The sequence below is a fragment of the Pavona decussata genome, unplaced genomic scaffold, assembly GCF_977016875.1.
Source record: "Pavona decussata unplaced genomic scaffold, jaPavDecu1.1 SCAFFOLD_120, whole genome shotgun sequence".
Classification (NCBI taxonomy): domain Eukaryota; kingdom Metazoa; phylum Cnidaria; class Anthozoa; order Scleractinia; family Agariciidae; genus Pavona; species Pavona decussata.
The window spans coordinates 456,313-472,500 of record NW_028145534.1 but is presented as its reverse complement, the minus strand read 5'-3'; positions in this window follow the sequence as shown (position 1 = coordinate 472,500).

Below are 16,188 nucleotides of genomic sequence, written 5' to 3'. Positions count from 1 at the left end.
ATACACGCTTTTTTTATGAGAATCTTTTTTATAAGAACGATGTTGCCGAGATTAAGTTAAAATTAAGAATATAATCAGAACATCACCCAGGCTGAGAGTCAGTTAAGAAAATTTTTATTGCAACCAAATATTTTTAAAATGAACAGTATAAATACGAATAAAATAATACATGAATAAAGTCAGTCGATATTGTCCAATTAACGAAGTAATAGGTCTCTTGGTCACATCCGCATAGATTTATTGCAATACTATAAGATAAGTTAAGAACATCTTAAGAACTTTTCAGGCTCAAATTGATAACAACAAGAACGTTCACCCTCAACTTCAAAATTAGACGTTCTTATAAAAAGAGAGTGTACACCAGCTTTAAGTTTCGTGATGAGTTTCATTATGAGATTAGTAGCATTTTAATTTTTGCGTCCACTTGATATTATACTGTTACTCATTTTATACACGACTCCATAAGCATTTAGCTTTAAAATTTATTGAGTGAAAATAAAGGCTACTCGTCAACTCATTCGCGTGGTTCAGTTCCGTGCGCTTCAGGGTGTGTTTTCTGTAATATTCAAAACATCTTCGTTATTCCCAAGAGACATACGTTTATGTCTAAATTTTCACCGGTTTCTCAACTTCATCGGAGTGAAACCAAAGTATAGTTCTAGCGAACCTGTTCACCCTCACAGATTTCTTTTTTTATTTTCTACGCACAGACCAGTCAATGTGGCTTGCGTTTTAGTACAGTTTCAGTACGTTCTGAAACCCTTCAAATGATCCTAATTTGAAAAATATCGGTCGACCGTTGATAGGCCCACATTTAACAGCGCTCCTATTTATTCTGACTTGGCTGCTCGCTTAAATTGAGACTGATAAAATCTTTTACAAGGCATTGCCTTTGGCCGCAGATATAGATTAATCTGGTTGGGTATTGAAACTTGACATCAAATCATATTGGCTATTGGAAACACCGGAAGTAGAAAACATAAAATGTTCAGGAAGTTCGTCAACAGAGAAGAGGGAGCTTGTTGAACTGATTGCTTCTGCTTTTCGGTAAGTTTTGTCGATTACGCAGTGATATACTTTGTTTTATTTATGTATCGTTACAAAATCAAAGATACCGTCCATATCTAGACTGGATTCGTTTGAAAGTTGGCGGAATACACAAGCAGAAACCGCCTTAAATTCTAATAAAAAATGATGGCTAACTTGAGATCACTCAAATTATGTAATAGCTCTAATTTTTTTCGTATCTTTTCTTTCCCCTTAAATTTACTAGTATCAGTAAAATGTAAGATATATTTCACTTTTTACATTTCTTTCATAATCGTTATTATCAAAATTTTCCGTTTTATTACAGCTAGTGTTGGAATTAAGTTACAATTTTATTTAGTACGATATTTGTAGTTTCTTTTGTTTGTCTTCCCCCGCCTCGATTAGTAAACTACACGCGGGTGGAAGTATTTTTGTATTAATTTATTTGCTTGTAGTATAATAAAGTTTTGTTGTTGTTCCTTAAAAATGTGACTGCTCCAATGCACGTGCCGGTCTTAGCCTGGCGGTCTTCCAATGCTCCACGATATTTTTGACCTGCGTGGCTTCTTTTCAGTTTACAGTTGTTCTGAACTCACCAAACGCTTACAGTGGTTTGGATAAAGATGTTTGCAGTATTCTGGTTGCCAACGGCTTGGATGTTACTTCTTATCCAACGCGAAACTCTGGCTCAACTCGGAGGTTTGTTCGTGCAGTAGGCCTACCGCCATCTTTGAATGCATGGCCGGAATAAAGCTTGCCAATATTACCTTGTGCAGTCTACATAGTGCTCTTAGCGGATGATATACAGCAAAATCAGGACCGAAGAATGATTTTTGCATGCAGGGATGTTTGAACGAAACCTGCGTTGGACCAAAGGCTAGATTTGGCTCGTGCATGGTTGTGAAGAAAAATCAAAACAGAGCCGGCGTCTTGCTCGCTATGTCTGAAGATCTTTCACTTGAGATGCTGGGCTGTGGCACGGATGACGGTGAAACTCAGTCATGCTATCCATGCTATTTTTCTAAGATTATTAGAAGTGCAGTACTATTGTTCGTTCTTGGTTTATTGCTAATCGTTTAATAATTAATGACGCGAAAACTGAGTTCAACAACTTGAGAAGACTTCTATTAATTCTATTGTCGTAGGTGACACTGTCATTAAACAACCAAAGTACATCCTACATCAAAGATCTTTTGTCCCCGATACCAGCTTCTAACTATCGCTCGTCCAAACAATGTCTTCTGCTCATCTCAAAAGTCAACTGCTCCGCTACTCTTGGGAATCGCGCCTTCGTTCATGCTGTTCCTGTCTTATGGAACTCGCTGCCATTATCAATCAGAACCGGTAGCAGTCTTGCCATTTTTAGAAAACAACTGAAAACATTTCCTTTTAGGAAAGCTTTTAGTTTATGATTAGTACTGAATGTAAAGCGCTTTTGAATATTTTTTTTGTAGTATTGGCGCCATATAATTTTATTGTTATATAAAAATTTATTACTATATTATGACATCCCCGAACTTAACGAATTTTCCCACAGGAAAGGTCTTAAAATTTCTACACCAAAACATCAGAAGTGTGTTAGCAAACAAAGATAGCATCTGTCAAATTCTGGACAGTTTTAGGAATTTCCATGTATTTTCGCTAAGTGAAACCCATCTATCCATCGATGATGAGGCTGAAGCACAAATTGAGGGATACACGGACATTGGATTTGAAAGGCTTCTAGTTCGAGCCAAGGCGGAGGTGTCGGGGTTTACATTTCTTCATCTTTCCCTTTCCACGTTCCTATTTTTATTTACTGCGGCCAAAACACCCTTGGTTAATCATAGAATCGCAAGGGCCAAATAAGAAGCTTTGAACAACGAAACCACAGAGTTATTGTGCCAAATTCGCCTTCCTGCTGCTGAAAACTTTTCGAAGAAGAAAGCGTGTTTGTTTGGTTTTGACTGCCTTCAAGGGAACGTTTGTTGTCCCTTTGCGCACTCTGATTTTATTTTGTCAAATCACATTGTAAATACTAGAAACAATGGGACAATTGTAAGTCTTCCTAAAGTGAAACTCGAGTTTGCTCGTCGAAGTTTTTAATTTTTAGGGGCTTCAGTCTTAAATTCTTTACTTTAATTATCAGGCAGATTGACTGTAGGGCACTTTTTAAGAAATCTTTAGATGAAAGCTTTCTTTTTATATAAGTATCGGTTAGGGGTTGTTTACATGAAGGGAGAAAGATCTTACCACTAGGAAGATCCTAGAAGGCGAAACAGCTTTTCTTTTGGTTTAGATGCAGAAATTTCGGTTGGGGTGGTCACCAAGTGGAGAAGGAAACAAGACGAAATTGTCGACCTTTAGCAGCTGAACGCCCAGCCGCCAACATGGTTGTTTTTCTTGTCCCTAGCACTAGTACCTTCCAAGCGAAGCCTTTGTCTACATGGTGCTAGGATCTTCCTAACGCTAGGATCTCTTCCTATCTCTCTACTAGGAAAATCCTACTGCTAGGGCCAAGTACAATCTTTTGCATGCAAACTGCATACAGAAAACATGTGGCGCTAGTATGATCCGCCTTGTAGGATCTTCCTCCCTCCATGTAAACGGCCCCTAAGTGTTAGTTTTATGCATGGTTTCTTTTAATTCATTTATAATTGCATTCAATTTTAGTTAATTTTTTCCAAATATGCCTGTGTCATTTAGTGATTAAATTCATCATTCTTATTTATTCACCAGGCTTAACATATCCCATCACATTATTTCCATTGCACATATGCTACACATTGACATTCCAATCCTAGCAGTATGCAGGATGTTTGTACCATGAACCTAGTTTAATGGCTTAGCTCCCACGAGTCTCCTGTAGCTCAGTGAAGGTCTTAGATTCGACTCCTAATAGAAGCGCTCAGATTTTTTCCTAGTATGACTGTGTCATTAAGTGATTAAATTCATCACTCTCTTTATTATTATTGTTGTTATTTTTAACAGGACCCCTGTGATGACAGTACTGGTGTCCTGATGGGTTTTCCTGTATAAATATTCGTTTATTATTATTATTATTATTATTATTATTATTATTATTATTATTATTATTATTATCAATATTAATATTATTATTATTATTATTATTATTATTATTATTATTATTATTATTATTATTATTATTATTATTATTATTATTATTATGTCAGTTTAAGCTTGTTGTCTAGGAAGCGCTTCTTGTATGACAAATGAGAAATTGACTGAGCTTTACTGATTCGTATCTGACTGAATAAAAATACAAGACAAGAAGGTTCCAGTTTATGATCCACATGAGTAACATTGCGTCCCAGTAACCAATATTTTGATCAACGTCAAAATTTGGATGTTAGCCGAGACACTCTTGAAGGACAAAGGAGGCCGAACACTTAAACGAAAAATATAAAATTTTATATCCGCGCCTTTTAATTTTACCTTTTTAACATGACATATTGTAAATGACCTTTAGTGGAGTAAGTAAAAGATATCATAAAAAAGTAAAAAACATTCGCCTTAATTTGCTGAAACTCGAAGTCCTTCGCAAAGCCGTAGGCGTTTGATCGCCAGTAGCGCAGATATCATTCACTCACAGGCTATCCAAACACTGAATATACATATCTAGCCATATCTTACTCGCGGCCCATAAAGTGTGCATGTTCTCAGGGCCTTCTCTGTGGCCGATACCAACAATGCAAGGGAAAATTTAATCATACCAAAATGGCGTTTACAAGTTTCCCCAAAGGCCACTACTAGGCCAGAGGAGAGCTCGCGAGTATAGGGTAAAGGAAATAATTTTGATTGGCTGATTTGATAACTGCCAATGAATAAAAAACATGGTCCACTGGTGAAGGGTCCAAAACGTCTCGAATTATATATGTTTTCAATTTTGTTTGGAAGTTCTCCATCATTTACTCAGCTGTAATATCTATTTTACATTTCGTGTTTTCTGCCGGAATGTTTTACCAAGCGGAAGGAAAATGGAGCCTAATCATTGGTCTAATACCGTAGACCAACACGTGATCCATCGTAAATACAGAGTTTGACATTGACCTTGTTGTTGTTAAGCTAATGGCGATTCGGCTATGTTCAGGCCATCATCAAGTTCAAAGTTGACTGTTGTTCGTGTTTAATGCGATGTTTCCTGGCATAGGGTTACTCTTGAATAGTGCAAGGACCACTTGTACAAACAGCAGCAAAGTGTAGCCGGATCTTTGTGTAGATCAGGATCAACAATGTTCAATAACACTTAAAATCAAATGCAAGGATGATCGGACAGCTAAAAAGGGTAATTTTATTGTCCAATATTTCGGTTAGACAAAACTAACCTCCTTCAGGGGCTGCAAAGAGCTAAATTAGTAAATTAGTAAATGGAAATACTAAGCGGTTACAATATTTAAAATAGTACTAATGAAACGATGAGACATGATTGGCTGACAAATTTAGAAAGCAGAAACGTGTACAAAAGCCACTATAAAAATAGAGATATAAATAGATTAAGTTTCATCGCGTCTGTTCATCCCATCCATAGGGTTCAAAAGTCTTCCCCTTAGAAATTAGAAATGCTTCTTTAGCTTTGCGAATGTCGTCTCTGATAGAGTTGATTAGTTCTACGGGAATGAGTTCTGTACATGTATTGTTGATAAGTATGATTTCAGACCAAAATTGCACGACACGAAGTTCAATTACCACTTTATTACACCCATTTTGAAATCGCGCAGTTTTTTGTCAATATAATATTTATTTATCCGCTTCACATTTTCATTTTGATGGGCTAAAAAAAGGATGTGATTTAGGGCAAAATATAGTGCGATTTGGAACAAATCGCACTGTTTTTGGCTAACCAGATTGCAAGGATCACTAGTGATTTCAAAATGGGTGTATTAAAATTTTATCACATATTTAAACAACTTACATCCTACAATCAAATTTACCAGTTCCTTCTCTCATAACGAAACCCGCTTTCTTGATGTTAACGGCGTATTGCTCATCAACGGCAGATTAGAAACTCACCTTTATGTTAAACATACAAACAAACATCAGTATTTCCTTAACTCATTCTGCCACACATCTTACACCAAACAGTGAATCTCGTTCAGCATGGCCCTATTAAGCGCGCACTAGGATTGTGGTAAGCAAATATGGCATCGATAAAGCGACCCCTCAATTGTATATCAAAATGATCACAAAGTGGAGTTTCTTGTTTGCAACCACTTTTCTTTTTATCCCCTAAAAAAGAATGCGAGTTCGCGAAGAGCTAAGCCGTTTTGCATGCTTTACATCTTTGCTGCGGAAATCCAATTAAAAGCCACGCATGCGCTTTTAACCAAAAAATTGTGACTGGTTGTTTTAGTGGAAATGAGCTGTTTTCTTTGGAACTGCTTGTTACAATTTCGTGAAATTTGATAAAACAGTAGTTCTCTAAAAGCGTAAGTCGCCTACAAACAACACCCAAATCTGACAGAGGGTATCTTCACAAAACATTAAAGTACGGCCAATATTTGCAGAGGATCTCTCTGTCAAAATTACGTGGGCGCAGCGTCAGAATGTCAGTATTTTGTGGGCTTATCTGGAGACAAATAAAGGAAAAAATCGAGTGCAGTTTCTAAAAATAAAGAAAAATCATTATTTGTGAACGGTTGATTGCTCGCCACTTTGTCATGGCAACGGTACCTAGCTCAACAACAAGATCAAAATACATTCCTTCTTACTTAATCTTGCACTGTGCTGCTCTCGGGCATAAGTATGTGCCTGCAAACAACGTTTACTAACACCTGTATACTAGAAAACTGTATTCGGCCACCTTAAAAAACAACTTAGTTATGGACCTTGAAAACATGGTTCCAAATCCATACAAAAGTCTCTAATTTTGAAAAGCGAAGCAGAAACCGATACAACGTAGAATTACGTTTTAAGAACAGTGCTTACTAATATCGAGGTATTTTTGGGCGGTTTTTCACTATCCGGAAAAGCAGATCTTAGCAAGGGATGTTGAAATCCAAAAAGAAAATTGGGGGTAACGACGCATTTTTTTTAGAGTAAAATACAAAGCAATGTATGTTTTTTTCCACATTGAAGCTTTATTATCTCTGCAGGATGTATGGTTACCCCCAATTTTCTTTGTGTATACCAAAAGCGCTTGCTAAGTTCTGCTTTCTCCGCATAGTTTTAAACTGCGCAAAAATATCCCTGTATTAGTAGGCACCACCCATAGGAAACCTTATAAGTAAAGGCTTAGATATACATAGGCAAGTGAAAATAAACGATTAAAACGAACGACGTTTCGGTGTCTTCGTGACGCCATTCTCAAGTTCGGAGTAATTGAAATAAAGTCATAGTTCACAAATAAGCATAAAAATACTTCACAAAAATTAACATAATATCTGAATATGTAATGCCACGCAAATAGTTTTGCTTGAATTGAGTCCAATTGGACATTGAGAGATGGTGTTAACTCTCTTATTGGCAACATTTCGTAAACTAAACAATCGAACTTATTCATACACTTCTTAAGAACAGAAAAATACCTGTCAAGGTCTTTTAGGACATTACCGTGTTTGTTAAGAAGATGCTTGCCAAAGAAGAAGATTGGTTTTTATGCTCGACCACGCGCTGGCGTAAATATGTGTAACCCTACATAACTTGCATCGCACAAGTAACATTGAAAACAACACAATGCAGATTTACAATAGGCAGTTTTCTCCCTTGTATTTTTAACTCTTGCTGGATTTTGCTTCTAAAAAAAGCAGTCATCCAACCGAGTTATGTATGGTATACACTTTAGCTTAGGCATTTAAACCAGCGCGTGGTCGAGCATAAAAACCAATCTTCTTCTATTGGCAAGCATCTTCTTAACAAACACTTTAATGTCCCAAAAGACCTTGACAGATATTTTTCTGTTCTTACTGAGAAGTGCATTAATAAGTTCGATTTTAAAGTTTACGAAATGTTGCTAATTAGAGAGTTGACACCATCTCTCAATGTCCAATCGGACTCAATTCAAGCAAAACTATTTGCTTGAATTGGCGTCTTATCTGACATCCTAGCTACTATAATAAACTTGTCGGTGCAAACCGGCGACTATCCTTCCAAATTAAAGCATGAGAAAATAATTCCAGTTCAAGACAGGTGACGAAACTGAGCCAGGTAATTATCAGCCGATCTCATTACTCTCTGTTTTCAATCGTCTATTGGAAAGACTCATGCATAAGCGACTCACGTCTTTCATTGAAAAACACCACATCTTATTCAAATCACAGCATGGTTTCCGAGAAAATGTCACTACCCAACATGCAATCCTCGATATTGTCAGTAAGATACAAAAAAATATGGTCAAAGGATTGTATTCGTGTGGCGTCTTTATTGATCTAAAAAAGGCCTTTGACACCGTTGATCACAGCTTTTTATTGTGCAAATTGCATCACTATGGTATGCGCGGGGTTATCAATGATTGGTTTTCTTCGTATCTATCTGATAGGACTCAGACAACTCAAATTGGTTCTGATATTTCTGGAAAAGATAAAATATAATTACGCAGATAAAAATCTTAGATCACTTGAGTAAATTGTTAATGCTGAATTGATTAAAGTTTGCGAGTGGCTTAACACAAATAAACTATCGCTAAACACTGGTAAATCCAATTTTGTTATTTTTCACCCTTATCAACGCAAGGTTGATTATAGCGACGTAAACCTAATACTATATGATAACGACTTAAAGAAAATGACTTCTCTCGAACGTAAAAACTACGTGAAATATTTAGGTATTCTGGTTGACAGTAACCTCTCCTGGCGATACCACATAGACTATATTTCATCAAAAATAAGTCAAGGTGTTGGGATTATTTCGAGGCTTAGGCATTTTCTGCCTACAAGTATCCTTTCATGAAGAATCTATCGTTCCTTAATTGAACCTTACATCTCTTATGGATTAGTTGCTGCCGCTTCTCATCTAAACATAATTCTTCTGATGCAAAAACGAGCCCTTCGTCTGATGTACTTTTCTGATAGTAGAACTCATGCCATCCCTCTGTTTCTCAGCTCCGGTCTTTTGCCTCTGAATATGCTCTATTTTAAGCATATTGCTACTCTAATGCATGATATTTTTAGCCATTGTGCTCCTCCAAAAATCTCTGAACTGTTCACTCGTTCTGACCAGATCCATTCTCACTACATTAGATTTTCAGTGTTGGGTAATTTTCATGTCCAATTTTTAAGACTCAACAAACAGCTGCTGTCCTTTTCTAGAATTGGAACGAGAATTTGGAATAAAATTCCTCCTCAACTACGAGAGTTACGTAAAACACTTTTCAAGCGTAAACTGCATGAATTGCTCTTAAAGGTTCTGGAGACTGAGGAGGTGTATGTTGATGAAACGCTGTTACTCGTATCAATGTTACGTCACTACTTAGTTAGCTTGCATTTAACTTTCTAAATAATAATTAGTCATTTAGGTGTTTTATTTATTCATTTATTTTCTTATTTAATTCTTTTTCTCTTTGTTTAATGACTCATTTCTATTTTGTGCTGTTAATTTTCTGTTCCTTTTGAGCGTGTAAACAACTATCAATGCTACCCACCTCGAATAGCCCTTGCTAATTGTGGGTATCTAATATTGTAATAAGTCTTCTCTTATAATAAATTGTTGTTGTTGCTGTTGTTGTATTGAGTCACAAGACATTGATTTTGGCCGCGGATTAATCTGATTGGCTATTGAAATTCACCGGAAGTAAAAAACATTACTTGTTCAGGAAGTTCGTCACCAGAGAAGAGGGAGCTTGTTGAACTGGTTGCTTCTGCTTTTCGGTAAGTTTTGTCGATTACGCAGTGATATACTTTGTTTTATTTATGTATCATTACAAAATCAAAGATACCGTCCATATCTAGACTGGAGTCGTTTGAAAGTTCACTGAATATACAAGCAGAGACCGCCTTAAATTCTAATAAAAAATGATGACTAACGTGAGATCACTCAAATTATGTAATAGCTCTAATTTTTTTGTATCTTTTCTTTCCCCTTAAATTTACTAGAATCAGTAAAATGTAAGATATGTTTCACTTTCTATATTTCTTCCATAATCGTTATTATCAGAGTTTTCCGTTTTATTACAGCTAGTGTTGGAATTAAGTTACAATTTTATTTAGTACGATATTTGTAGTTTCTTTTGTTTGTCTTCCCCCGCCTCGATTAGTAAACTACACGCGGATGGAAGTATTTTTGTATTAATTTATTTGCTTGTAGTATAATAAAGTTTTGCTGTTGTTGTTCCTTAAAAATGTGACTGTTCCAATGCACGTGCCGGTCCTGGCGGTCTTCCACTGCTCCACGATATTTTTTACCTGCGTGGCTTCTTCAGTTTTCAGTTTACAGTTGTCCTGAACTCACCAAAAGCTTACAGTGGCTTGGATAAAGATGTTTGCAGTATTCTGGTTGCCAACGGCTTGGATGTTACTCGTAATCCGACGCGAAACTCTGGCTCAACTCGGAGGTTTGTTCTTACAGTAGTACGACCTTCCGCCATCTTTGATGTATGGCCGGAATAAAGCTTGCCAATATTACCTTCTGTGCAGCCCACGTAGTGCTCTTAGCGGGTAATATACAGCAAAATCAGGACCGAAGAATGATTTTTGCATGCAGGGACGTTTGAACGAAACCTGCGTCGGACCAAAGGCTAGATGTGGCTCGTGCACGGTTGTGAAGAAAAATCAAAACAGAGCCGGCGTCTTGCTCGCTATGTCTGAAGATCTTTCGCTTGAGATGCTGGGCTGTGGCACGGATGACGGTGAAACTCATGCTATTCATGCTATTTTTCTAAGATTATTAGAAGTGTAGTGCTATTGTTCGTTCTTGGTTTATTGCTAATCGTTTAATGATTAATGACGTGAAAACTGAGTTCAACAACTTGAGAAGACTTCTATTAATTCTATTGTCGTAGGTGACACTGTCATTAAACAACTAAAGTACATCCTACATCAAAGATCTTTTGTCCCCGAAACCAGCTTCTAACTATCGCTCGTCCAAACAATGTCTTCTGTTCATCTCAAAAGTCAACTACTCCGCTACGCTTGGGAATCGCGCCTTCGTTCATGCTGCTCCTGTCTTTATGGAACTCGCTGCCATTATCAATCAGAACCAGTAGCAGTCTCGCCAGTTTTAGAAAACAACTGAAAACATTTTGTTTTTAGGAAAGCTTTTAATTTACGATTAGTACTGAATGTAAAGCGCTTTTGAATATTTCTTATAATTGGCGCTATATAAATTTATTATCATCCCCGAACTTAGCGAATTTTCCCACAGGAAAGGCTTTAAAATTCTACACCAAAACATCAGAAGTCTGTTAGCAAACAAAGATAGCATCTGTGAAATTCTTGATTCTTGACTTCTATGTATTTTCGCTCAGTGAAACCCATCTATTCGCTGATGATGAGGCTGAAGCACAAATTGAGGGATACACATACATTGGATTGGAAAGGCTACTTGTTCGGGCCAAGATGGAGGTGTCGGGGTTTACATTTCTTCATCTCTCCCTTTCCACATTCCTATTTTTACTTACTGCGGCCAAAACACCCTTGGTTGGTCAGAGAATCGCAAGAGCCAAATAAGAAGCTTTGAACAACGAAGTCACAGAGTTATTGTGCCAAATTCCGGCTGTGAACTTCGCCTTCCTACTACTAAAAACTTTTAGAAGAAGAAAGCGTGTTTGTTTGTTTTTGACTGCCTTCAAGGGAACGTTTGTACAAGTAGTCCCTTTGAGCACTATTTTGTTTTGTCAAATCGCAGTGTAAATACTAGAAACAATGGGACAATTGTGAAAGTGAAACTCGAGTTTGCTCGTTGAAATTTTTACTGTTTAGGGGCTTTGGTCTTTTATTCTTTGTCTTTAACTATCAGGCAGATTGACTGTAGGGCACTTTTTACGAAATGTTTAGATGAATGCTTTCTTTTCATATAAGTATAGATAGGGGCTGTTTGCATGGAGGGAGGAAGATCCTAGCACTAAGAGGATCCTACAAGACCAAACAACTTTTCGTTTGGTTTAGATGCAGAAATTTCGGTCGAGATATTCACTAAGTTGAGAAGGAAAGCAAGATGAAATTGTCGACCTTTAGCAGCTAAACGCTCAGCCGCCAACATGTTTGTTTTTCTTGTCTTTAGTACTAGTACCTTCCGAGCGAAGCCTTAGTCTACATGGTGCTAGGATCTTCCTAACGCTAGGATCTCTTCCTCTCAGCTAGGAAGATCCGGGATCATATGGAAACCAGCCTTAAACTGAATACAGAAAACATATGGCGCTAGTATGATCCGCCTTGTAGGATCTTCCTCCCTCCATGTAAACGGCCCCTAAGTGTTAGTTATATGCATGGTTTCTTTTAATTCATTTATAATTGCATTCAATTTTAGTTAATTTTTTTTTTCCGAATATGCCGTGTCATTTATTGATTAAATTCATCATTCTCATTCGTTCACCAGGCTTAACATATCCATTTGACTTTCCTATCCTAGCAGTATGCAGGATGTTTGTCCCATGAAACTAGTTTAATGGCTTAGCTCTCACGAGTCTCCTTTAGCTCAGTGGTAGAGCATCCGAACTAGTAATCGAAAGGTCTTAGATTCGACTCCTAATAGGAGCACTCGGATTATTTTCCTAGTATGACTGTGTCATTTAGTGATTAAATTCATCATTCTCTTTATTATTAATATTATTATTATTATTATTATTATTATTATTATTATTATTATTATTATTATTATTGTTATTTTTAACAGAACCCCTTTGATGTACTGATGGGTTATCCCGTATAAATATTAGTTTATTATTATTATTACTATTATTATTACTATTATTATTATTATTATTATTATTATTATTATTATTATTATTATTATTATTATTATTATTATGTCAGTTTAAGCTTGTTGTGTAGGAAGCGCTTCTTGTATGCCAAATGAGAAGCTGACTGAGCTTTACTGATTCGTATCGGACTGGAGTAAAAAATACAAGACAGGAAGGTTCCAGGATCCAAAAGAGTAACATTGCGTCCCAGTATCCAATATTTTGATCAACTTCAAAATTTGGATGTTAGCCGAGACACTCTGGAAGGACAAAGAAGGCCGAACACTTAAACGAAAAATATAAAATTTTCTATCCGCGTCTTTTAATTTGACAGATATTATTTTGTTCTTAAGAAGTGCATGAATAAGTTCGATTGTTAACACCATCTCTCAAAGTCCATTCGGACTCAATTCAACGCAAAACTATTTGCGTCAGACAAGAGACTTGCGTCAGATGACATTACATATTTAGACTCCAAGCAGTCCCTTTCTGGTCAGTCGAGAGGGTGCGCTCACAGCGCAGCGAGACTGAAGCGAGGAGAAATAAACGAGAAGAGACTGCCTCTATCCAAGCCCCCCTCCGCTCGTTCCCTCCAGTTTGTTTGCGCTCGGCTATTTCGCGCGGCCTCGCGACTATCCAGAAAGGGACTGCTTGCAGTCTGTTACGTATTCAGATATAATGTCAATTTTGGTGAACTATAGCCTGCCAACGAAGACGTATTTCCGGCTGTCGCTTCTCTCCGTTTTTCGGCGGAGAGAAGCGACAGCCGGAAATACGTCTGCGTTCGCAGGCTAGGTGGACTATTTCTGACATTGACTTTATTTCAATTACTTCGAACTTGATAATGGCGTCTTGGCGACACCGAAACGTCGTTCGTTTTTATCGTTTACTTTCACTCTCCTATGTACACCCATAGGAAACCAGCGCAGACCGTGTGCGCAGTAACAAAAACAGGCACCGTCCTTAAAGTGTACTATTGTACTATACATTTCGGCTGGTAAAAGCAGCCTTTTTCAGGTACAAAGAGAATTTGCATTGGGACATGTGCTTATATTACAAGTATTTGCGAATAACAGAACAACTAAAGTGATTGACAGTGTAAAAAATAAAGCAAATGAAATAATAAGAAAATTAAAAAATAAAAAGGAAAGCTAGTAAATTTCTTCGCGAATATTGAGACTATGTGGAAGAATCGTTCTGCCAAATTTACCTGTTGTCCTTCAGGACGATCTCCTAACCTTCGTGACTTATTGGTTTCAGCTAAACTTTTTTCTTACTCGACTAATCCCCACTCACGACTCCCTTCCGGCTTCTATCGTTGCGGTAAAGATTGCGCCACTTGCCCATACATTTCCGAGTGTCTCACTAACTACACCTTCTTTTCCACCGGTGAAACACGCCCTATCAAATCTAAGCTGACCTGTGAAGCTAAAAATCTAATCTGCATGATCCAATGTAACCGCTGTAATTTACAATACATGGGAGCCGCACCATGGATAACCCTAACACTAAATCTAAACCCACCACAGCCGCAGAACACCACACCGCTGACGAGATTCAATTAATCCCTATAGAAAATTGTTTTTGTTATTATTTCATTTGCTTTATCTTTTATACTGTCAATCACTTTAGTTTTACGTAGTTCCGTTGTTGCACAAATACTTGTAATATAAGCACATGTCTGCAAATTCTCATTGTACCTGAAGAAGGCTGGTTTGGCCAGCCGAAATAAAGTACACTTTAAAACGTAATTTTATAAACTATTTGCGATTTTGAGAGGGCAATACGCATTATATTGACGGCTTTGGAAGAAAATATACTTCGTATTGGGCTCCGTCGCTACGCGACTCCACCCAATACGGAGTATATTTTCTCCCACCTAGCCGTCAATATAACGCGGTATTGCCCTCTCAAAATCGTAATTAGTTTTGTATCGCGATACCTCCATTATTATTAAGGACAATTAAGTAAAACTGAAAAGAAATTATTTCGCGCCTGGTCAAAATGTATCTTCTTGCCGCCTGCGAACGTATCCATTGTAACATTTTTCACGCGCAAACAAATTTCGTCACGGGATATTTGAAATATGCCGGCAATTTCGTAAGTTTTCGTGTCTAAAATCGTTTAATTGAAACAGAGAAAACGTGGAAATTCAATGGAAGAGTTGTCGAGCTCCCATATCGTTTCCTGTGGTGGTGAATTGGGCGAAATACCAAATTTTTATATTTGCGTTTTTTTTTTTAAGAGTTGTTTGAGAACACCGAAACAGGAGGGTCCCTGAATAAAGCCAATAGCGAGCCAAAAACTAACGAATCTGAGCTCAAACTAAGCCGAGTAAGAAAAGAAGTAATATTGTAATCTTAGACGACGAGGAGATTGAATTAAGAGTTCCAGAGAAAGAAGATCGCGAAGAATACTGTCAAAGCTGGAACTGAGAATGCTGTTCGTCGCCTTCAAGCGTGGTACAACGATCGATATGGCAAGACACTGGAGTTGACAAGCATCAACAAAACCAACGCTTCCGACCTGCTGAAGCACGTCTTTCTCAAAAAACACAAAAGAAAATGTTTGATCGACTGATAGAACCGGAAAGGTGCTCTACAGCTGTTTACGGCCCAAACTGTTTGCATAAACACGGCGAGCGCTGAGCTCCATCAACTGTTCTCCAATCTTTTCAACTGTTCTACTTTTAACTCTTGCTAGATTAACATTAATTTCCCAAATGGCAAGTGACTTTCCATTTCATGACAAAATCAAGTGACATTGCCCCTGAATTTACAAGACTTGAGCTTGAGACAATCAGAGAAACGCACGATTGTTTTGAAAGTTTATTTTGAAGTTTTGAAAATTTAATTAACGCATAACCACTATTTCTTTCTTTCTTAAACTCTAATTTTGGAGAAGGCGTCCCCCAAAACCAAACAAATTCAAACAAAAAGTTGCTCATTTTGTTACCCCTGTAGAATCCTGTCAGACAGCTACCATTTCAAAGAAACTGAGTTTAAAATTACGATGTTTATCAATTTTTAAGTAAATCACAGAAATACGAAAATTCGTGAGAGTTTATATCAGTTTTCAGGGACGCCGTATATGTTATAGATTTGGAACCATGTTTCAAGGTCCATAACTTAGTTGTTATTCAACTAAACAGTACCAAACCTGTCAAAACACTAATGTTAAAGTGGTCTTTCATATGGTGGTGACAATTTATAAATGGGATAAAATTGGAAACTCGACCCAGTCCCCTCCTCAACCTCAATGGGCCAATAGCCGGCGCCAAGCGCGGGAAAACGCGTGAAGGCAAGTCACGATTGGTTTGGGTTTTGCTT